General features: G+C 39.7%; 1 protein-coding gene across 11 annotated transcripts in view; it reads left to right on the forward strand.

Annotated features, from left to right (window-relative positions):
- The first annotated feature begins 1279 nt into the window (after positions 1 to 1279).
- The window catches only part of LOC131938356 (microtubule-associated protein futsch), a 100554-nt gene continuing 77948 nt past the window's right edge, over positions 1280 to 23885 (forward strand). For 7 of the 11 annotated variants that reach the window (XM_059296366.1, XM_059296380.1, XM_059296379.1 and 4 more), the window contains exon 1: positions 1322 to 1476. The gene's annotated coding sequence lies outside the window, so the exon portion shown is untranslated. Of the gene's footprint in view, positions 1477 to 8192; positions 8281 to 20624; positions 20698 to 23804; positions 23852 to 23885 lie in introns of those variants that run through there. The other 4 variants (XM_059296367.1, XM_059296368.1, XM_059296372.1 and 1 more) reach the window with 4 other exon arrangements.

The raw sequence follows: 23885 nt of genomic DNA on the forward strand, positions 1-23885 counted from the left end.
CGTGCGCATTTGTCTAAATTTATGAGCTAAAAAATTACTATTGAAAGTGTTGGGAAATAATTTTCATTTTTCAAATTACAGTAATAATTGTCGGCATGTCCATTAAACACAAGTTTTAAAAAAAATATCATCTTTTACAAAAATTCTAATTATGTCTTTATTTAGTCCTATAGCACTTACTTCCCTTTGATAAATTAGGAAAAACACAATTACTTCCCTTTATAAACCCATTGCATTCCGTGAAAATAATTTACTTTTTAATTACTTTGTTTTGGTGTTGGGAAAAAAAATAATTACATAATTAGCGGGGATTGATCAAGTGCAAATGTTGTAGGTATTTTACGGATAAGCTTGGAGTATTAAAATTGTTCATCAAATTGAAACAGGCGCGTTCGTTTAAGTGAGTGCAAAAGACTATGAATAAGTTGGGGTACTATAGTCGTTCATTAAGCTAAAACAGGTGATTCCGCCCCGGGCGTTTATGTTCGCGTTAGTGTTTTCTTTGTGTTTAGGTGGGTTTGCGTTAGTGGTTGCGTTTTGATTTGGTTCGTTTTTGTTCTTTCTTTTTTCGTTTTTGTTTGTGTTTTTTTTTTTTTGGGTTTGTATTTGTGTTTTTGGTTGGTTTTGCGTTTGAATTTGGTTTGTTTTCGTTTGCTTTTTCGTTGTTTTTTTTTTTTTTTGTTGGTATTGGTGTTTGTGGTTGGGTTTGTTGTTAGGTTTTTGTTTTCGTTTGCTTTTTTGTTTGTTTTTTCTTTGTGTTTGTATTGGTGTTTGTGGTTGTGGTTGGGTTTGTTGTTAGGTTTTTGTTTTCGTTTGTATTTGTAATTGTGTTAGCGTTATGTTTGCGTTTTGTTGTTTTGGTTTTGGTTGGTTGTGGTTTGGGTGGGCAATGCCGGGTTTATGATGATTACTAAACACACAGGTAATGGTCTTTAACAGGAAGGTTTTTCACAGAAGCCAGAGCAGGGCCTGGCCGGGACGGCTAGTTTAAATATAATTTAAATATTACACACCCTATTCATATTTATTAGATTTATCTTAATAATAAAAATACTTTTGATAACCTCTAAAACTGAAGTTTCTCAGCATAGTTTTAAATATGTTTATAATGTTTCTATTAGTGCAAGGTTATATTAAATTATTCCTTAGTGTTTGTTTGTTTTACAAAATAGGGAATAGATCTATAGTGTAGCTGCTAGGCCCTGTTATCTTTTTTAGAAAAACAGCGTTTTCATCTTGATACGGAAAGCCTACAAGCTCTCTGTGTATAATGAAAAATCGAGGCAGCCTCTATTTGACTGCTGACACTGAATGAGGTCAGGGCTGTTATGGCGGTAGTGCTTTGACAGTAGAAGAGGTATAGTTGTTGTGTGTCACCTGTTCTATAGTTTGCATTAATCAAACCTCATGCTTGCATTCCAGTTTTAACAATTGTTGATGTGCATTTCACGGTCTTATACATTCGTTTGTTTAACGGTAAGTTTAATACCCTCTTCTTCGTGGATATTGTTGAATTTTGTTTTAGTTAGTGTTGGTAGGGGGGTGTATGGTTGGGGGTAGTTTATTTATATTTTCTGTATCTGTCATACTCATGGGTGGGTGTGTCTGACGAACAAGAATCTAGTCTTGCTAGATGATGTCTATAATAATTTAAACATAGACTCTCGATATAGTTAGTTATGGATCTACTTTTCTTACTGCATTTTTGACACTCATGAATGTACATTTAACACGTCAGTTGAAGTTAAAAATAAAACGTGGTTATTTCTGATTTCCAGTCGAGTCAGTGACAGTTCAGTCAGTAGCCTCAGCAGACAGTCACAGTGTCAGTGTGTCCTCAGTCTACTTTACTAACTTTTTACTTTACTTAGATTCTAGTTGATTAGTTGATACACCATTGATTAGTACTAATCTAAGTACAGTACTACTACACCTACACTGCAGTTCTGAGGAGAGTGCTAGCCTAGCTTATTTTATAATTTTAGTTAGGGCCTAAAACTACTAAAAGTATTAAATTAGTTAGCCTACTAAGTTAGGCCTATTAATATTAATTATTACTATCCATTAGGAGTATCAGGGCCTAACTTAACTAGATTTAAGAGGCCTAGTACACAGATTTAAAAAAAAAAAATTGGCTAAGCCTAAGCCCAGTGCCCTAAAAAACTCATTTGTACTCTGCACATTATGATTATGATTAAAGTCTAAACTAAAGTTTAGAGGTTAGATCTATATTTAGAAGTTAAGACATAGGCCTATGCCTATTTATTTTTTTAGTGTTTATTAAATTAATTAATTTAGGCCCAAGCCTCTGTGCCTATACAATATTGGTATTATAAGGCATTAGATACACTAGATAGATTATAATTATTATTATATTAGACATCACTAAGCTGTCAATAACAAGGCTCTTGGTCTTAACAGTGGTCAATATATGTCAGATGAGGTAGTGTTCATCAGAATATTAAAGTTAAAGAGAAAGTGAGATCAATTTCATGTCCATCTGCAACTATTTTCCTTAATTTGAGTCAGGTCTTGGTCGAAGTCTTAGGATCCCAAATTTGGGGATCTGAACAAGGGACTTATGCTGGCACATTTACCGCGCAAAAAAAGAGAAATAACTCAATCTTAGGTAAAGGCTAGGTAGATTCCAGTTACTTCAGACACAGATATTAAGTAACTGAGGTAACATTGACCTAGAAGTAGAAGACATAAAGTGAAAATAATGAAAGACATTATTGACATGCACTATACTTATACATTAAGCAAATTGCTTTGTTTGACTCGATAATTCTGGATATCAATATTAATTTATTGTTGATGTAGGTTTAATGCCAAGTTATTTTTCTGTTTTGTTTTAAAGGAGAAAGTTAACTTCATTACTTTAATGTTGATCTACAGTAAAAAATCATAAGCTATAATCTTACTAAACTGACATTTTACTAGATGATTTAACCCCCAAACACAACTAGAAAATATAACTTCACAGTTCACTATCATTGATAATGATTTTATAGGCTAATAATTTAAAAAAAAATAGTGATGGTTGATTAAGATATTATATTTGTTTTAAGCTTGAAGTATTTAGGGCCTACATAAAATAATTAGGTTAAGGCAATAATGCATGTTTTATTTTAATCTATGTCCATGGAACATATTGCTCCCCACCCATCTCCATCTTAAAAAGCTTACACATTTACATATAATATTCAGGTGTATGTTACAATGTCTGATTATGGAATTTTTAAAATAACAGTTTATAAAGGGTAGTAGACTACAAACCCATTTAACTTGCTGATACTACCAACAGTAATTTTTTTTAGCTAAGTATAAAGTATATCATAACTCATCTTTTTTTATACACCCTCAGCTAGCATTAGTCATTTACACTCGGTTGACAAGTACTGCATTTATGATGTTTTCCTATTTTCTAAAAATCTTGATCGACACTGATGTGTATGTAACTGCTAGCTAAATTATTTTTTTGTTGTTGTTGTCCTTACTGATGTGATCTCCTTTCAAGCCTTCACTGGTCACAAGACTGTCACTAGCAAAACAGAAAAGCTTGTTTCAGTATTGTGACAAATGTAATGCCATTAGGCTAGTGGGCTGGGCAGAACAATAGGAGCCAGGGGAGCTGCCCCTATTCCCCCCCCCCCCCCCCCCCCCCCACGCTAGAGAGCTGATTGACATTTCTATGTTGAAATACAATGTTCTGAATGATAAATGTATTACTCAGAATTCCACCACTTCCTTCCCTACTCTTCTAGATAACTGAATTTGGCAGTTTTTTCAGCCCTTGTTACTTCTTCATTGTATTAATTTTAAAAATTATAAAACTGTTGACATTATGTTAAAATAAAAAAAAAAACAAGAACCTTATTATTGGTAATACACTTCTATTTTTGTATTGTGCTTGGTACAGCTTTATTTAATTGTTCCATCCTTTTGGCTGTCAGCTTATTGAGATCCATTGTACTTTCACTCTCTCCTCACCTCTGTGCTGTAGCATCAGCTGATTCATCTCTGCCTCCCTATGGGAATTTTGGGGTGCTGGCCTGTTGTGGGATAGGAAAATATCCAATTAATGCTCAGTTGAGGGTTGTATGGAGTAATTAGTGGGGTTTATTGAATCTATTTCTGTAGGCTTTTTGTTATTCAGATAGTTATTCTCCCAAACTAGATTAATTATATTGATTTATAATGTATAATACTGAAACTGTGTATAGATTGTAGTTTGTGGTTCTGCATGGATGAGGGGGGGGGGTGTGTGCATTGTCAGAATATTTTCACTGTGTGCACTAAGAGAATTTAAACTTGACATTATTGCTTTGTTGTTGTATTTGTGTGCATTTGTTAGTTTGGTGTAGTTTTTATTGATTGTATTATCTGCATAGAGCCCTTGGTTGAATGTATCATCTGTATTAGACTAATGGGCCTACCAGTGACCAATAACAGACTCTACAAAAATTCATTAGTGGTATTGTAAAATGAGGTTTAGTGTTGTCAGAAATTAAGATAAGGGCTGCTGTAGGACTTTGGTTAGGGATAAGGCTAGCGTTGACAAAATTTATCTATTTACATTAGTAGGCCTACTCAAGTGTCAGTCGCGTCATTAGGTTGTGTGTCACCCAGTGCAGTAGCTGAGGGTGTCACCTCTGCCAAATCTGACAACTTAGCATTTTTGGTTTGGTGTCGCCCACTTCCCCTGCTATTTTAACCAGTTAAAACATTATGACATTAAATGTTAAGATTTTTCTATTGTGGTGTCACCACCTATCTAGTCACCTCCTTATGATGCCACTGTTTAGTTTACAACACATCTGTTTTCCAAAAGAAGATTCAATTCATGGGCACTGGTATAACACATACTTCGAATACTATGTATTTTTGTCTTACATTTCTGTGTAGATGAATGGGCATTCTTTTTTTTAACCATCTCTCACTATTATAGAACAGCTCTAGTATGCCATTTGCATGCATCAGGGCATTTAAATTAACGATTGTAATTTGATATACCCTTATGAATGTCATGATACTGAATGACATTTTGGGGTTGACTAGTTGTGTGCGTTTTTTGATAAGCACCGTGTTATTCGTTATTGTTAACATGTATTCATATTCTGTTTTAAACTAACCATAACTATTTAGTATTACACAAATCTAGATACTTGTGATTGGTTTGAATGGAGAGTACAGTATTAACCCTAGTTCCCACTGCTGTAATGAATTCGATGGATTTATATTTCTGTTTAAAAATTAAAATTAAAATGGACACGATTCCAAATACTGCCGTGTGCTAAAAATACTAAAATTTACCAGAATGAAAAGAAAAAAAAGGGGGTGGGGTGGGTATTAACCCCAGTTCACAAGTGTTAAACAAATTGTTCACTTTTTATAATTCTCAAGGCCGTGCTCCTGTTACTGTACAATAGTATTACTAATATACAGGCCTAGGCCATTATTCGGTCAGCTATTGATTGGTTCACAGATTGTGGCTTATAGCCTGTCTGAAAAGTAATATTTTTTCTCCTCCTTCTCTATTGTCCATTTTAAAGATTGACTCTAACCCGGGTCAAAGGTCACCTTGCTAGATCCACTGTTGTCGCGGTTGGTGCGAGGCAAATGAATGTTTTCTCGATAGCAGGAGTTCCTCAATGAGAGACAAGGCGAATCATACTCTCGTGTTATCGTCATCTCTCGTAGGTTTCATCTTGATTTTCCGCTGATGTTCCATCTCCCCCGTACAGTAATCATTTCTCAGTGTTGGACTTATGAAAAAAAAATGTAGGCTAGCTCCATAATTATAAAAAAAAATGTAGGCCAGCTCCATAAATGGTGATTTACTAGCACGGGTAGGATCCTGAGGGGGTCATCTATTTATACGACGTGTGTAGGTTAGGGGAGCGGGGGGGGGGGGTGGGGGGGGGGGGGGGGTAGACGACTAATGTGGACTACCGAAGTGGTAGCTTCGGCGTCATAAATGGATGACCCTTGACGTCAAAGAAAGGGCGGGTTATTAGAGAATGCTGGGTATTTTACTTGCCATAAAATATATATACATCTCCCCGATCAAAGCCAACACAAGAGAACATTAATTGGCAGCTTTGCTTACACATTAAATCTCTCCTGTGTTTTTTTCCAAATAGATGTATCAATAAGAAAAAAAACAACATAATTAAATTTAATAACAGGACATTTGACCTTGATGTTTTTTAAAAATTCGTTTTTGGTCTTCACGTTGATATACAATTGTGTCAATCTTAGACACACTTTACATAATTATGATTCGTGGATCATTTACCATAGTCATTGACACTGAAATGGCAGTATTGATCGATATTTTGGTACAGGGGCTATACAAGAGTGTTTTCCAGATAGACAGTATTTTGGTGTAGGAGGTATACTATAGTGTTTTAGATAGATACTGGCAGTATTTTGGTGAGGGATGTATACTACAGTGTTTTAGATAGATACTTACAGTATTCTGGTGTTAGGGGTACACTATAGACTATGGAGTGTTTACCAGATAGTCACTTGCAGTATTCTGGTGTGGGAGGTGAACTAGAGAGTGTTTACCAGATAGTCACTTGCAGTATTCTGGTGTGGGAGGTGAACTAGAGAGTTTACCAGATAGTCACTGACAGTATTCTGGCGTGGGAGGTACACTAGAGACTATGGAGTGTTTACCAGATAGTCACTGACAGTATTCTGGTGTGGGAGGTACACTAGAGACTATGGAGTGTTTACCAGATAGTCACTGACAGTATTCTGGTGTGGGAGGTACACTAGAGACTATGGAGTGTTTACCAGATAGTCATTGACAGTATTCTGGTGTGGGAGGTACACTAGAGACTATGGAGTGTTTACCAGATAGTCACTGACAGTATTCTGGTGTGGTAGGTACACTATGGAGTGTTTACCAGATAGTCACTGACAGTATTCTGGTGTGGGAGGTACACTAGAGACTATGGAGTGTGTGTTTGCCAACAGGATGCACCTCTTACCCACACAGCCCCTCTGTATTGGAGAGTTACTAATTATAACCCCAGGGTTTAGCTTGGTCGGCAGCCAGCGGTATACTTTCATTATCTAACCTCCCCCCCCCCTCACGAATTAAGCTGTTACACACACACTTATCAAACCTGCTGAGATTAATCTTATTCTTTTTTTTCCCTCAGTGTCGAGGAAATTGAATTTTAACATAGTTTATTTAACTTGTAGGTAGGCTAAATAGATGGGCAAGCTTCCGTGCAAGAGAGTTCTAGTTTATAGTCGCTTTGTCATTGTTGTGGATGTATCCAGCTTTTATTCAATGGTGTTGTAAGGGGAACGGCCAATGCGCTTTAATTCTGCTGTGAGGTGTCATACATCACATTAAATCGCATTGTCGTTTTTGGGAATGCCCGTAATATTATAGCCATTTGAAAGCCTCGTATCGTTCGTGTCATTGTTTGAGATACCTCATCACTTAGGGAATTATTTAGGGGGGGGGGGGGGGAGGTCTGATTAGAGCATCATTGTATCCCCAAAATGACAGATATCACATGTTAAATTACAGCTATTAGCGACACGTTCAGTTCATTAAATAAATATATATATATACATATATATCCATATAATAGTTTAGGCTTTTTTATACCCCACCCCATAACAAAATCCTGTCTACGCCACTGATTGTGAGCTCTGTCATGTAATGTCATAATTGGCTTCACCCTCGCATTTCATCATTGATGGCCGCCGTGTCATGGCTACTTCCGGTTCTCGGTAACTGTGTGTCTTGTTGTCATGTTTAAACACTATCTTGTCGGAGAGGGTTGCGCACTTGATTAGACGCAGCATGCATGCAGAAGTTTTGTTGGAGTTACATTTGCCTAACAAACTTTTTTCACTTTTCAGAGTGTGGGTGGGGGGGGGTGTGAATGCCAACACAATAGTTGTGGTTTGACGGTTGGTGTCCCGTCGTTTCGAGACCCTACGCGTCGCAGGTGGGCTTGTGTTGAAGATTAGCCCCGTGCGATGGGCTGAATACAAATTTCATGTCGCCTCCATGGTGTATTCAACGCGGAACCTATTTAGGTTTTAGTTGCTTGCTGTGTTAATGCTTGTTTTTAGATCGTCTTTTTAATTACATTTAAAAAAAAAATTCAGCTTAAAATAATTTCGACTTTTTTTTTTTTTTGCATCATGTTTAGATCTTTGGCCTGGGAAATTTACTGGTCGATTCGTCTGTGAAAAACTAGGATTGTGCATTTAGGTGGATTTATACAATTGATGCTATTGGTTGGTAACATTTTATTACTACGACTTTCAATAGTTATTTAAATTTTTCAACAGTTTCTCTTATTTGATACGTCTTTTAAAATCTCAACATTGTAAACAAAGTAATTTTAAGAAACTGAATTCCCTAAAGTGTCCGTGTGTTAACGACCATTGAAGTGTTGTAGTACTTGACTGATCCGTTTAAAATGATACGTCTCCACTTGACGCTGTTGACGCCAGCCTTGTGTAGAAACTCCGGCGTCCACCGGCCTTGAAGCGTGTTTACAACATGGCACCCCGCTCGCTTTTGTTCCAGCAAACCGCATCGATGCTTACCAATTAGCGGGGATGTAATTATCTTAAAGTACTCACTTATCTGCCTTCTCGTACTTTAGTTGTGACCTTTTTTTTACGCATTTGGGTATCTGCTTTTTCTGTCTGATAAGTTGGATGGTAGAAAGATATTTACCCTTACTTAAGAATTTAGTTGGTTCAATACGGAATGTAATGGATTGAAACTTTAGCCGGGCGTGTTCAGTGCTTTAGTCGGGCATGTTCAGTGCTTTAGTGGGGTATGTTCAGTACTTTAGTGGGGTATGTTCAGTGCCGTTTATCGCTACCCTAAACCTGGTCATAACCTGGTCAACAATGGTACTTAACTTGTTTTTGACTGTTACTCCCCCCCCCCCATTCATGACCCTAACTTAATCCTTAGTCTTTAGACGTTGCTGTATTGTTCAGCTTTTAAAAAAATAATTAATAAACAACCCACGGACAACTCATATTGCTGGTTACATCATCATATACGTGCAGTAAATACACACAGCCACGTGTGTGCCGGGGTGCGACCTGGCTTGCCAAAAAATGAGAACATCTAAATTTAACTGGCCCGTGCTAAAAGTGCCTCCCGTATCTGATATACTGACGGGGGCAACGCTTTTGTTTTGGCACTAGTTCAAGCTGCAACTATCTTCCACGTCTTTCACATTTGTGAGAAAGTTCCCTAGTCTGTTGTGTGAACTTAACACTAAACCAATATGTACGTGAAAACTCAACTGCTTGTACGCTATGATTTGATACTATTTGGTCGACGCTATGATTTGATACTATTTGGTCGACGCTATGATTTGATACTATTTGGTCGACGCTATGATTTGATACTATTTGGTCGACGCTATGATTTGATACTATTTGGTCGACGCTATGATTTGATACTATTTGGTCGACGCTATGATTTGATACTATTTGGTCGACGCTATGATTTGATACTATTTGGTCGACGCTATGATTTGATACTACTTGGTCGACGCCGCGCATACTTAGTTACAGGCCTCGCCTTTGAAGATAAGCCCCGCATTTGTTTGGATAGTCCGCGAGTAAATCTATCAATGCTATCTGGTATCTTACATGTAAATAACTGCCCATGGAAAAAAATATTCACGTTTTAATTATTGCTTCGTGAGATCTTCATTGCTATAACATCTACACGTAGCCTATGTCTTTTTCTTTCACAACTTTAAAAATACTAGGAACCCTATTTTTTCAGATGACGAAACAAATCCTTTTGTTGTAACTTCAGCTTCTAAATATTTTTTCCTCTGCTTCACTGTATTTAATAAACCTATGAAAAGGTGCGTCTTTCATTTTGGAGTTAAGTAAACTGTTGTGTCTAGGTTCAGTATAAAGGTCGATAAATACGGTTTCAAAGTAGTAAAAAGTATCTGCCCATTAAATGCCTTAATGTGAGATAAAATATGTATTCCTGAATTAATTTTTTTGTTTTGTGATTATTAAACCCAGGCTTAATGGTTTAGTTCAGTGGCGTGTACAGATACCGGTTACCCCACTCCACATCAACATATATTAAACTGTAATTGTAAACAACCCCCACGCCCCAAATTAACATCTGTTAAACTGGTAATATCCCCACACACCACACCACACCAACACCTGTTAAACTGTGAACATCCCCACACCAAAACCTGTAAACCTGTGAACATCCCCACACCAAAACCTGTAAACCTGTGAACATCCCCACACCAAAACCTGTAAACCTGTGAACATCCCCACACCAAAACCTGTAAACCTGTGAACATCCCCACACCAAAACCTGTTAAACTCTGAACCTCCCCACTCCAAAAACCGTTAAACTGTGAACATGCCCACACCCCACACACAAAACCTATTAACCTGAAAACCCCCTTGCCTTTGTGTTGGAGAAATGGGGTATATTTCCCAAGCCGCAATAGGAAACCGCTCTCAGAATTTGATAGGTTTCTGGTCAAACGAAAGGCAGCAACAACATAGAAATGTAGGGCGATTGAGATGTGTGGCCTGGATACATTCAAATATTGACACAGAATGTAGTGGGTTTACCCCCCCCCCCCTTCCTTGTACCTAATCTGAATCCCCCATTCCCTTTTACATCCTTAAATTGATAGTGTGTGTAACTACACCACAGTTGTGGTTGTCGCTGTAGTTCTGTAGATTAATTTCTTCGCGCGATCCCCACCCACGCGCTCCAAACCCACCGTTAGACAAACTGTCGATTAGTACTGATATACCGAAATCAGCTCAACTCGCATTGAACTGAAAATTTACTTCTAAAGAAATGCGATCATTGAATTAAGCAACTCCTCTGGTTTTCACAACATGGCCATAACTTGTGTTCAATTCTTATGGCATGCTGTCAAAATCAAGCTGCTGTCAACTGTAATGCGGTATTGTAATCAACACTGGGGGGGGGGGGGGGGGGGGGAGTTAACCGCTCTTCCATAATTTAAGAGTTTATTTTCCATCTCCTGCCTCATCAATTCCTAATTGCGTGTTTCAAAAATAGCATCAGGCGATTCTATATTATTAGCGTCTTCTTTGACAAACTGATGAGGCAATACTGAATCGTGGTCGTGTCATTAGTGGGGAAGTGATTTATCTAAACCAGCGGTTCTTAAGCTGGGTTCGATCGAACCCCATTCAGGGTTTAGCGGAGGTCAAGACACACACCCGACTCGTATGATTCACGTTCGGATTTCGCCAGTGCTTGCGGTAGAACTAGTTACAAGGGTTTGGTGAATGCATATGAAACTGGTGGGGTTCGATACCTCTCAAAATATTAAGAGCCACTGATGTAAAGTTTTTACCAGGATTATCCGCTGTTTCAGGTTTCAGGAATGGAACAGAGTGTGGTGTTTAGATGAGGAGGCACACAATGTATAAATATAAGGGAGTCGACGTGGTCGGGTAAAGCTCATGGTTGCTAAACCGAAAAGTCCTAGTTGGGGCTCGATAGCTGGGGACAGCAACCCATCTTGGAGAGACAGCTCTAAAATCAAACAACTGCTGCCTTATAGTTTGTTCTTGGATAGACATAGGTTATGGAAGCAAATCCAAAAACAAAAGCATGCTGAAATCGGAGTCGATGGCTTTAAGACGCATAACAAGTTAACACGTAATGGTTGTTTGAAGTAATCCCTTTCAATATTAAAGTGAACTACGAAGAAGAAGCAATATCTATACACACACATACAAACATTCGTAACCTTGGACGTTGTTAACTTTTATTGTATAGAAGTGTTGAAACCGTATGCTGTTTAAAAAAAAAACCTGTAAGGATGCGGATCTAAAGCAAGCTTTCGTGAGCTGAGCGCTTGAGGAGCACGCATATAATGTACTGGTTTGGTGGGTCTAGAGACAGGGAAGCCGTAGACGGTGATGGCTGATCCGTCAAGTGGAAGTGGATCTGATGTGGACGATGATAGCTCCGGGATCCATTAGCCTTCCTTGTGACACCCTATCTTCATGTCACCCCCCCCCCCCCCCCCAAACTCAATTCCTCAAGCCTGATCAGGACGAATATGTTAATCTTGAGTGTCGCAGCGTCGTAGCTGATACTCAATATGTAGGTCATATATTCTTTGTATTAAGCATGTGTCTTGCGTTGTGTCAACACGTTTTTTTTTGTTTGGTTTTTTAATTTTTATTAAAAAAAATGCTATGTTGACTCAGGGACGTTCGACTGAGTTGGACCCGGACTCGAATCCGAGACTTTTGGGTTAGCTCAGGCGCTCTGCCTCTAGGCCATGGGTCTCCAAACTTTTCAGCCCGAGGGCCGCATTAACTATCAAATATCAGTTCGGGGGCCGGAGTTTCTTCAAGACATCTCTTCGGGGTGGTAGCGCCCCCCCCCCCCCCTAACGAAATATAATTTATATAGAAATATATAAAAATTTCAAGTGTCCCCCACCCCCCGGAGAAAAACGTCTGAAAGAAACACTGTCGGTGGCCAACACTATACTCGAGGTCCAAGTTTGCTCTCAAATTATTCTTCACGTATTTCATTCTTGAAAATATTTGTTCACACATGTATCTTGTTCCAAAATTTGAAAGGTACTTTGATGATAAAGTTTTAATATTAGGAAAATCTTCCTTTTGCAAAAACTTATACAAACCCACCCGCCCTTCTTTGAACGTGTCTCTAATGACCTCCAGCTGCAGTTCATCTTTGCAACTGGCCACATTGGCTTCAAATGGGTTCTGAAATAGTCTCATTTTTATCTGCCTTTGAATTCAAGTCAGAAAATCGCTACCTAAACTGCTGCTTGAATTCTTTGAGTCTTAATCCACACCTCTAATGAACATAGCAGTTGAGATGTGGAACAGCTGTCCAGTAACTGATCCATTACAATTAAAAAATTGCGAAACTTGCTTGCATTTGTCGCTATTTGAGTCACGATGTTTTCACCAATGTCTGCAACACGGCGGGCAATGGTATTTGCACCCAAAGCTACATTTTCAAATTGTTTTTAATTTTCTGGGCATAGTTTCTCAGCCACCTCTAACAAACATTTATTCCATGGACAAAGGATCGCCGCGGGCGAACAGAATCTCGTAGAAAAAAGAATTGCGCACCAAGCGAACGCCAAAGCAAAATATGCATAATAGTGCGGAATATTATTAGTACTTTATAAATTCACATGCGTTTTTTTGAGAAATCGGAAATAGCGTAAATTACTACTTCCGGTCAACGGAAATTACTCAAAATTTGATAGAAGGTAGAGGATTAGATCTTTTACTTACATGTGAAATTTCATTTATCTATCTGAAATAGTACTCAAGTTATAGGCTTTTGAAAAATTCAAAGTAGAAAAAGTGCCACTTTCGGTTATCGGAAATCGCTCTAAAGTTGATACGGATCTACAATTTTGATAAAATACTTATATATAATATTTCATCAACCTAGCTGTAACGGTACTCAAGTTATCGTGTTTACAGACACACGTACACACAGACATACGGACAAGATTGCAAAAATGTTTTTCCGACTCAGGGCGGTGTAAAAATTTTTATTTTTGCACGATTACAAGACTTTCTCTATACTTCGTATATTCGAGAAAGTAAAAAAAAAAGTAATACACTTGTAAAAAAATAGGGTGTGTCTTTAGGATTCTCATCAGTGAATGTGCTGTAGTTAACTGTTTTAGTATTGTGATAATGTAATGAGGCTGAACCGAAGCTTTACCGTGTCAACGCCCTAAATACCTGCATGTGTTACAGGTCTGTCTGACACTAGATGTCACGGCACGGTTAGAGACGTCATAAGCTGGATCATACTGTCACACAAGTTCTAGCCTTAGTGAGTAAAGCATAGTGAATTCACAGCCAAACACACAAGTTCTAGCCTTAGTGAGTAAAGCATAGTGAATTCATAGCCAAACACACAAGTTCTAGCCTTAGTGAGTAAAGCCTAGTGAATTCACAGCCAAACACACAAGTTCTAGCCTTAGTGAGTAAAGCATATTGAATACATAGCCAAATTACTTATTTAATAACTTCCGGATATTTGTTTTTCTTTATTTATTCTACGGAAATCGCAGTGAAACACCGAAAATTCAAACACGTAAAAACGACACATATTTTAAATGTGTTTGTTTTGTAGAGGAGTGGGGTGTGGTATGCCTATTTTCTTTATCTTACACAATGAATATTCATCTTTTCTACTGTATTCATGTTTTGAATACGAGAGTATTTAAAATAAATAAATCAAGAAACTAAAACAAAAAACAAACACTTATTAAACGAGAATTATACGGTTGTCAGCTGGCAAAAATTGGGGGAAAGAAACCACAACCGGAAATTTCGCTACACCCAAAAGAAATAAAAAGAATAATAAAAAACAAACAAACGCAAATGTGTCACACACCCTCACTACATTAAAGACGACGGCTATTACAATTTAACACGAAAACAACAATACATAATCTTTCGACTTAGAACAGGCCACAACAGACTAAATCAACACATGCACAAAAAACTGAAGGTTGGGTGTAGCGAAATGTGCCCTTGTGGCAAGGCCCCGGAAAACACGGAGCACGTACTCCAGGAATGTACTCTGTATGGCCAGGCAAGAGTCAGACACTGGCCCCAGCCCACCCCACTCAGGGAAAAATTATATGGGACACCTGACAAACTGGAGACCACAGTCCGGTTTGTCCACGAAGTTGGACTTGTTGTCTAAATCCTCCACCATATTCAAAAATTAAGAACGAAGAAGAAGAAGAAGATACGGTTGTCATGTCAACCCTTGGCTTTAAAAAAAAAAGGCAGGTATGTTAAAAATGCGCGGTATTCAAGAATCTACGCTGTCAGCCTGCGACAGATGGAAGGTCTACTTTCTCCGTGTAGTCTCCCGTCCTGTATCGTGACAAAATGCGCGGTATTCAAGAATCTACGCTGTCAGCCTGCGACAGATCGAAGGTCTACTTTCTCCGTGTAGTCTCCCGTCCTGTTTCGTGACGTAACACACCCTTCTCGGCCTCGGTCTTTACATCTTGTCAACGCGACCCGGACCCCTCCCCTCACTGTCCCTCCCCGCGTCGTATCCCAGCCTTTTATTTGTGGTGCCCTCCCCCCTCTCCCAAACGTTTGAAGTAATGTTAAAAACAAACGTATCGAGAAGGGCTTAGAAACGTTTCTTTGATATGTTTATTCATGTCTTTCGTAAGATTACCTCGGATGGCTGGTGTCATTTTTCACATTCCTGCTATCTTAATCGTTCGTTTCGGGTATTTTCAGCAGGGAATTACCGAAATAGAAAAGACGTATGCGTTTTTGATTGTGGTCCCATGCCAAATTGTGGATGAAACCACAATGCTTTTTGTGTAATTGTGATTTCGGAAACAATTCACACATTCATAACTTTAGCTGAACTAATTGTAATAGGGTACACTTTATTTCATTCTGTAAAGAAATTGAACTGGTACTAATGTAAACGTATTAGGGACGTATTCCATGGTTTTAAAATATATATTTTTTCTCCAGAATAGCTACGCTAACGTTGACTTTCACTAACCCTGTCATGGACCATACACTAGATCTGACCTTAATCGTACCTCTAAAAATGTTACCTCCATGAAGAAAAGAAAGCTATACAATACATATTGCTATAGAAAAACACCATTGAACATCAGCAATGAAGTTGTGTGTGATATATATCTGCTATTGTCGCCCCATAACATTCTCAGTGTTCACTGAACATTTGATTCACGGGAGAGCCCGTCTTTGTAAGGGAATTAAACCAGGATCGACTGGGCTTTTTTGGCAGCGCCAGATTACGTTATCAGGCTAACGTTCGCCTGGACTATCTAGCGTTTTGTAGGTATGCAGTCACCTCATACCACTTTAAACAGCGGCGTAGCTACACAAGCTGCACATTTCGACACACTTTGTGAGATATCAACACTACTTTTCCGTGATACATAGAGAATCAGGGGCGTATTTATTGTGATTCCATAATAAGTGTTTGTGTAGAAGTAAAATAAAAAGCATTGTGGAACATACCACGATGGGGAGAGGGGACTTCCTCCTTCTCCCTACTTTAGATACGCCGCTGTCTTCCAATGTTATCATTATATCACCTCCTGGTATGGCTGTGTAGGCGAATTGCTTACTTAGGGGAACATCTACTCTGCTATCCTGGTTGGTGTGTAGATTTTGCAGCTGTAGTAAATATTTAGTGAGTAATCAATTGTTCCGTTTTTTTTAGTTTATTTAATTTCACCCGATATACGCAGTTGGTTAAAAAAAAATAAACTTGTAGTTTTCTCCAAGACTGCAGGGTTGTTTAAAATTTCTCCGTGGAAGGCACGAATGTAAACACGAATTGCGCGGTTGGGGTGGGAGGCACGCTGTAATCGATATCCATCGATTTTATGTCAAGATAATTCATAAACGTCTTGGGTGCGAGTAAGTGGAGCATCGTATTGGCTATTTTAACACCAGGCGTTGGGTGGGCTGGTCATTCTCTGTGTTGTGTTATGTATTGCCTTGTCGTATAGTTGGTCATTCTCTGTGGTGTGTTGTATTGGATATACCCTGGGTCTTATTGTTGGTCATTCTCTGTGGTGTGTTATGTATTGCCATGTCGTATAGTTGGTCATTCTCTGTGTTGTTTTATGTATTGCCATGTCGTATAGTTGGTCATTCTCTGTGTTGTTTTATGTATTGCCATGTCGTATAGTTGGTCATTTTCTGTGCTGTGTTCTATTGGATGTACCCCGGGTCGTATAGTGGGTCATTCTCTGTTTAATATGCTGTGTTCGATGTTTTACCATGTATAGTTGGGGGGTCATTCTCTGTATTGTGTTCGATGTATTGCCTTGTGATATAGTTGGTCATTCTCTGTGTTAAGTATTACCGGGTCGTATAGTCGGTCATTCTCTGTGTTACAATACCGCGACATTTGATATCTCTACGATACCCATCGTTATTGTTTACTATCATTAGAAACTTTATTTAATATATGTAACATGGAGTGTTAATCCCACTACTCTTAATTAAGAGAACTCAATAATCAGATGTGTTTTAGTAACGTGTAGTAAAATATGCGCTTATCTAATTGGGGTATTCATTTAACCACCTGCATAACGTCCTGCTAATTAAAAGAAAGTACCGGTCACCTGATGAGTGGCCCCTGCCAGTAATTGTTGCCCATAGCCGTACGTTTGGTCAGTTTTTATCTCACCATCCGTGCTTTCTCGACAGGCTTTATCATCTGCCGCACCGGCCGCTGGACCGTACACCATGATCACGTGACGTTGTTTGATGGCAGTAAGCTTGGGGTGGGGGGAGGGTGAGCTCTATTTTGTTCTAATTACATTAGTTTCTTGGTACAATTTATGCATGCACAACACCATTTCACCAAGTGCTTACCTTAATATAAACATGCTATGGAAAATAATAAAACCTAAAAGTAGTGAACATTTTAAAAAACAATTTTCATAACATTACAAACTGTTTTCGTATTTCACAAAAACTGGTCAATAAAATAAAATGAAAAGTCAATTTATTTTTAAATTTTGATTTATTATGTGAGATTCTTTAAAAAAAAAGAAGTGGCTACGCAACCCATGCTACCATCTACATTGTGCCTGTGATGTTGCACCATTTCAATCCTACCATCAGCCTGTAATGTGGGACCATTTCAATCCTATCATCAGCCTGTGATGTGGGACCATTTCAATCCTACCATCAGCCTGTGATGTGGGACCATTTCAATCCTACCATCAGCCTGTGATGTGGGACCATTTCAATCCTACCATCAGCCTGTAATGTGGGACCATTTCAATCCTATCATCAGCCTGTGATGTGGGACCATTTCAATCCTACCATCAGCCTTTGATGTGGGACCATTTCAATCCTACCATCCGCACGTGATGTGGGATTATTTTAATCCTACTATCCGCATGTGATGTGGGACCATTTCAATCCTACCATCCGTCTGTGATGTGGGACCATTTCAATCCTACCATCCGAGATCAGCCTTTGATGTGGGACCATTTCAATCCTACCATCCGCCTGTGCTGTGGGACCATTTCAATCCTACCATCAGCCTGTGATGTGGGACCATTTCAATCCTACCATCCGCCTGTGCTGTGGGACCATTTCAATCCTACCATCCGCATGTGATGTGGGACCATTTCAATCCTACCATCCGCATGTGATGTGGGACCATTTCAATCCTACCATCCGCATGTGATGTGGGACCATTTCAATCCTACCATCCATGATTACCCCCCCCCCCCCCCCCCCCCCCCATGGTTTTATCTCGTCTGGTCAGTGGACAAAACTGTCCGACCGTTCACACCAGACACGTGACGTTATTTATAGATGGGGGCGGGGGGTGGGGGTTAAAACTGACCAGCCCAGACATGGACAACTACACATGAGGGGCAGGGATGGGGAGGTGGATGCGTCTTGGCCCCCGACAGTCAGACATTGACCTGTGGTTGATTTGGCCTGTATGTATGGGGGACCCAGGTTCAGGACTGGGAAGACTAGGCTAGTGTGTTGGCTTTACCATTGAAGTATCCACACCGACATTACTAATGAAGGCCGATGTAGCAAGTATTTTTACTATTTTTACTATCCAACTGGATATTTACATACTTTGTCATAAGATTTACTAATTTTTAAAAAAAATTGGATCTCTGGTCCTAAAAAGTAGGGCACGAATTAAGTATCATGCTAAAAATATCCAATCGATATCTTAATTTTACGTATTTTCTAACTACACTTTCATAACAAGTGGTCAATAAATTAATTGCAAATATCAAAATTTTAAAAAGAAATTTAATTTCGATGGATTTTTTAAAGCAGCTATTTTTAAGCAGAACATTTACTCCTAAACTAAAAATACCTACATGTCCTAATTTATAATTTCGTCATACCGAAATAATCAATGAAAGTGAAAAAATTGTAAGTTTCGGTTTAGGTTCGTGGGATTTTACGTTGTCTTGAAGTTCTGATTGTTGTTGAGATGTACGGGAAATATTATGTAGGCCTGTGGGTCATCCGAAAATAAGCTCGTCATCACGGGGTCCTTAAAGGGGGGAGGGGGTGCGACGGTTGGCTCTGCTTATTTTAGAATGTGTGTCAGTAGTGGGATCTTTAAGTGTGTCAGTTTCATAGGTGTGTGTGTAAAGTGTGTCACAGAGGTGTGTCACTTAAAGAGGTGTATCTATAACATGTCAGTGGTGGATCCTAAAGTGTGTCACTTACAGAGGTGTGTCTATAAAGTGTGTCACTTACAGAGGTGTGTCTATAAAGTGTGTCACTTACAGAGGTGTCTATAAAGTGTGTCACTTACAGAGGTGTGTCTATAAAGTGTGTCACTTACAGAGGTTTGTCTATAAAGTGTGTCACTTACAGAGGTGTGTCTATAAAGTGTGTCACTAACAGAGGTGTCTATAAAGTGTGTCACTTACAGAGGTGTGTCTATAAAGTGTGTCACTTACAGAGGTTTGTCTATAAAGTGTGTCCGTTACATAGGTGTCTATAAAGTGTGTTGGTTACATATGTGTCTATGAAGTGTGCCAGTGGTTGATCCTTAAATGCGCCAGTTACATAAGTGTGTCTATAACAGTGTGTCAGTAGTGGATCCTTAAGGATGTCACAATTACGACTGCCAATCTAGATGTGTAACTAATGGATTAAAGTGTGTTACAGTTACATCGGTCTTCCAAAAAAGGTGTCAGAAATGTAGTGTGTCACTGTGACATCGGGCTATGTGTCAGTAGTGGATCCTTACGTAAGTCACGAGTGAGTGGTGACATTGTTTTATTTTCGTTCCTGGACATGTACTACGTCAGCAGAGGTTACCCCATCTGCTTGACGGAGAGGGTGTAGGGTGGGGTGTGGAGGCTATAGTCTGTAGAAAGGTAAGTGGTATGGATCGTTGGGTGTCTTCAAGTGTGGACCAGTTCACGTTTCGTGTAGTGAAGATACAATGGGATTCAGCTACACTTATGGGGTACGATCATAACCATCGTGGATGTTATCTGGTGTGTCCTTGTTTTTTTTTTGTTTTTTTTTAATAAAATAGAATATACGTTTTGTTTAAGTATGAAATGTTACAATACTTTGCTTGAGGCTGACAAATGTCAATACATTGACTCAATGTTGTATACACCTCTAGAAACATTTTCAACTTAGTAAGCGGGGATCGCGTTTTGTCAATACAAGCCTTATTAACCGTGGGCCTTAATATTGTGTCAGTACTTGCCGAGAGGCGTACATCAGCTGTATTACACGCATGGGTAGGTAGCTACTTACCACACAACTAGGCCGCCTTGACAAAACTACACAGCCCCCTCTCTCTGCCTTTTACACCTACTTGGTGACATTCACGTTCACACGGCTGTCAGCCATCTTTTTACGATTATCAAACATCCATACCTATCGAGACACGCACCCCTCCCCACCCCACTGACAATAGACCGGCAAGGTAAAACAAACCGTATTTGACCGCCTGAACCGGCTTAACCTCCGGCTAAAGATTATTGCCTGCTTGTCCTACAGGACTAGAAACCTGTAGGGCAGACCTAGATCTGGTAATCACTTCAGTTCGTGCGTGTCACTTGTTCATCTCCCGCTGTTGTTGTGGTATGTACAGCTTTATGTCTACCTTTTCGTTTTCCTTGTTAATGTATATACATTTCGTTCAAATATTTGCGTCGTGATCTAGTTTTTCGATTACTTTTTTTATGTTTTAAATTTATCTACAAGGGCCTATTTAAATACTTTAGTTTTTGTTTATGTAATCATATATGTTTTTTAACTAAAGTGAAATTAGGCGTTGTATTTTGGCATATACATTAGATAGGGCTTAAAACGGGGCCGTATTCGAAGCACGTAGGTTTTAAATGAATGCTGAACCAACCCACCAAATTGTGTTTGTAGACTAGGTTGACTGAAATGTTGACAACATACGTAGGTTTACAGTGTATGCTGAACCAACCCACCAAATTGTGTTTGTAGCCTAAGTTGACAGAAAGGTTGACAACATGTAGGGCTTCCGTGTTGGAGGAATTCGACATGCCCCCCCCCCCCCCCTCTCGGTGTACGCCTGTCATTTCTGTCTTTCGATTCAATTTTTTTTTCGGCGTGTGTGTGTGGGGGGGGGGGGGGGGATATTATATTGCTTCCCTGTGTGTCGCCCATTCTGTCAAGTTAAGTAGGTTATTGATAAGTGACTACATACATGTATATATAGAAAACAATATCGTTTTGTGGGTTAAAGTTTTCTCTCGTGATACTTTATGAGTGTAAGCTTGAGCTAGAACTAAGTTTGATGAACACCTGTCAGTAAAATTAGTCTCATTTAGACTTTCTAATCACCCATTAAGCAATTTAATACGCCCTGAGCATGTTAGTTATATATAGTGAAGTATGAATTCAGATTCCCGTAATTACGACACCAAATTTTACTTCTACTACTAAAAAAAGTTGTGTTATTACTTATTTGTAGTCACCAAACAGACGTTAATGTTAGTAGCACTCGTTGTTTACAACTAACTATCCGACATTGGTATGAAAACTACCCTCGACTTGATCAGGTAAAGAATTGATCGATTTCTCGTTGTAGTTGAACAATGAAGTCCCCCGTGGTGTGATCAGCTGTATTGGATATCTCGATAGGTTTGAACTGTCCGGTGTTGAGCGGTATCAGACACCGGCTGTCCGTGCCGGGCGCCGATTAGCGTCTGTCGTGTCAACAGGTCATTTGTTTGTAAATAGTCAAACTACACACCGCTCGTGGCCGCTGTGTAGCGCTCGTGTTTTGTTTTGTTTTGTGTCGCTTTATTTGTTTTACACTTATTTTATTCTTCTGTGTAAGAAAATATGTTAAGCAGATTCAGAATATTTTTAAAATACTGGCTAATTTAAAAGGACAGTGTTGGATTCTGGCTTTTTTTTTTACTTTGTTAGTTTAAAGTTTATCTGTGTAAAGCATAAACAGCCAGTGTGAGCATTGTTTCTCTTTTTGTATTCACATGAATTTATACCAGGGGTCTCCAAACTACGGCCCGCGGGCCGGATGCGGCCCGCAAAGTCCTCTCATCCGGCCCGCGGCGATCTTTTTGTCCACGGAAAAACGTTTGTTGGTGATGGCTGAGGAACTTTGCCCAGAAAAATCATAGACATGTTTGGAATTAACTGGCCCCCGAACTGAAATTTGATAGTTAATGCGGCCCTCGGACTGAAAAGTTTGGAGACCCCTGATTTATACCATTAGACTGGGGGGGGGGGGGGGGGGGTTCACGGGACGGCGACACACAGTTTAAAGTATAAAAAACGTGTTTTTTTTTAATATTTATTATAATTGATATTTGTCTATTAATAATTTATTTCGAAGGTATGCCTGTAAGAACTACCGTCACGTGAAAATAAGTTATCGTAATATACGTTTCGCCTACACCTTTTTCTCCCCCACCCACACCCCCACCTCCACCCCACACACATGACCCACACCACGTAATACCACACTATCAGGATAGACCTGTCGCCCACACCTTTACCCCCAGCATACACCTTTACCCCCACCCCTAACCCCAGCATACATGACCGTAACCACGTAATACCACACTATCAGGATAGACCTGTCGCCTAGACCTTTACCCCCACCCCACCCACAAGACCCACACCACGTAATACCACACTATCAGGATAGACCTGTCGCCTACACCTTTACCCCTCAACACGACCTTTGCCACCCTACATACAGCCTATGGTTATCAGAATGTAAACAGTGCTAGCTGTGCCAGATTAGCTCAGTTGTAAGATGACCAACAGCGTAATCCTCACTTCCCGTTGAAATCTCAAGAACAAATTAATCTCTTGAAATAGCTAGACAACGGTGGGGTAGCTAAACAGTTTGATATCTTAGGGGAAACTATCAAGTTTACCAATTGTCTAGCTTTATACAAATCTAGTCTAAGCTGATTTTGTATAGGACACAAAGGGCTTTCTTAACGCACCCCACCCCCCCCCCCCCCACCATGTTTAGGGGATGTAAGCCTTCAAACCCTCTGTGGGATTGACTCTACCCCGCCACACACACACACACTTCGGGACTGACCCCAGCCCACTCACATTGTCTGACTGATCCCTTACCATACACACATACATTTAGTTAGTGACTCCCCCCCCTCCACCACACAGTTCGGGACTGACCCCCACCTCACTCACATTACCCGACTAACACGTAACCGTACAGTTTGAGGACTGTCCCCCTCCCCACATCACCACACACACCTCCAGACTGACCCTCCACCACACATACCCTTTAAAACTGACCCCACCCCACACATTCTCACTACGGGACTGACCACCTCCCACGAGCAGCTACACCACCTGTCCTACGGCCAAGCACTTGAATATCAAGCAAGGTTTGAATGGACTCGTTTGGTAGAAATCGTTTGTCTCTAAGCTGTACTACCCCGACAGTCACGATTAGGCCAACCTTGCAGTTAAAACAACTCAACCGTGTCTGACATTAGCTGTACCTACCCCATCCCGACCACTATGTCGACTTTCGTACTATCGGCGTACCCCGGGTTGTTTCGGTGATGTTCGGCATTTAGCCTGCACACGCTCTCGATTGTGAGATAAGTGCCGGGTAAGGAATGACATCGGCGTACCCTAATAACGTCACTGCTGGTGTAAATCTCGATAAGGGTTTTATCTGAACTTGAGCCTGGTATGTTTAGAACACAGCGGCGATTTAGATGGTGGTTAAAACATCACACGTGGGGAGGTGAGTATCTGTGTACAGGGGATGTTTTGTTTGT

Source organism: Physella acuta, unplaced genomic scaffold (genome assembly GCF_028476545.2).
Source record: "Physella acuta isolate Inbredline_101_S28 unplaced genomic scaffold, ASM2847654v3 ptg000242l, whole genome shotgun sequence".
Lineage (NCBI taxonomy): Eukaryota > Metazoa > Mollusca > Gastropoda > Physidae > Physella > Physella acuta.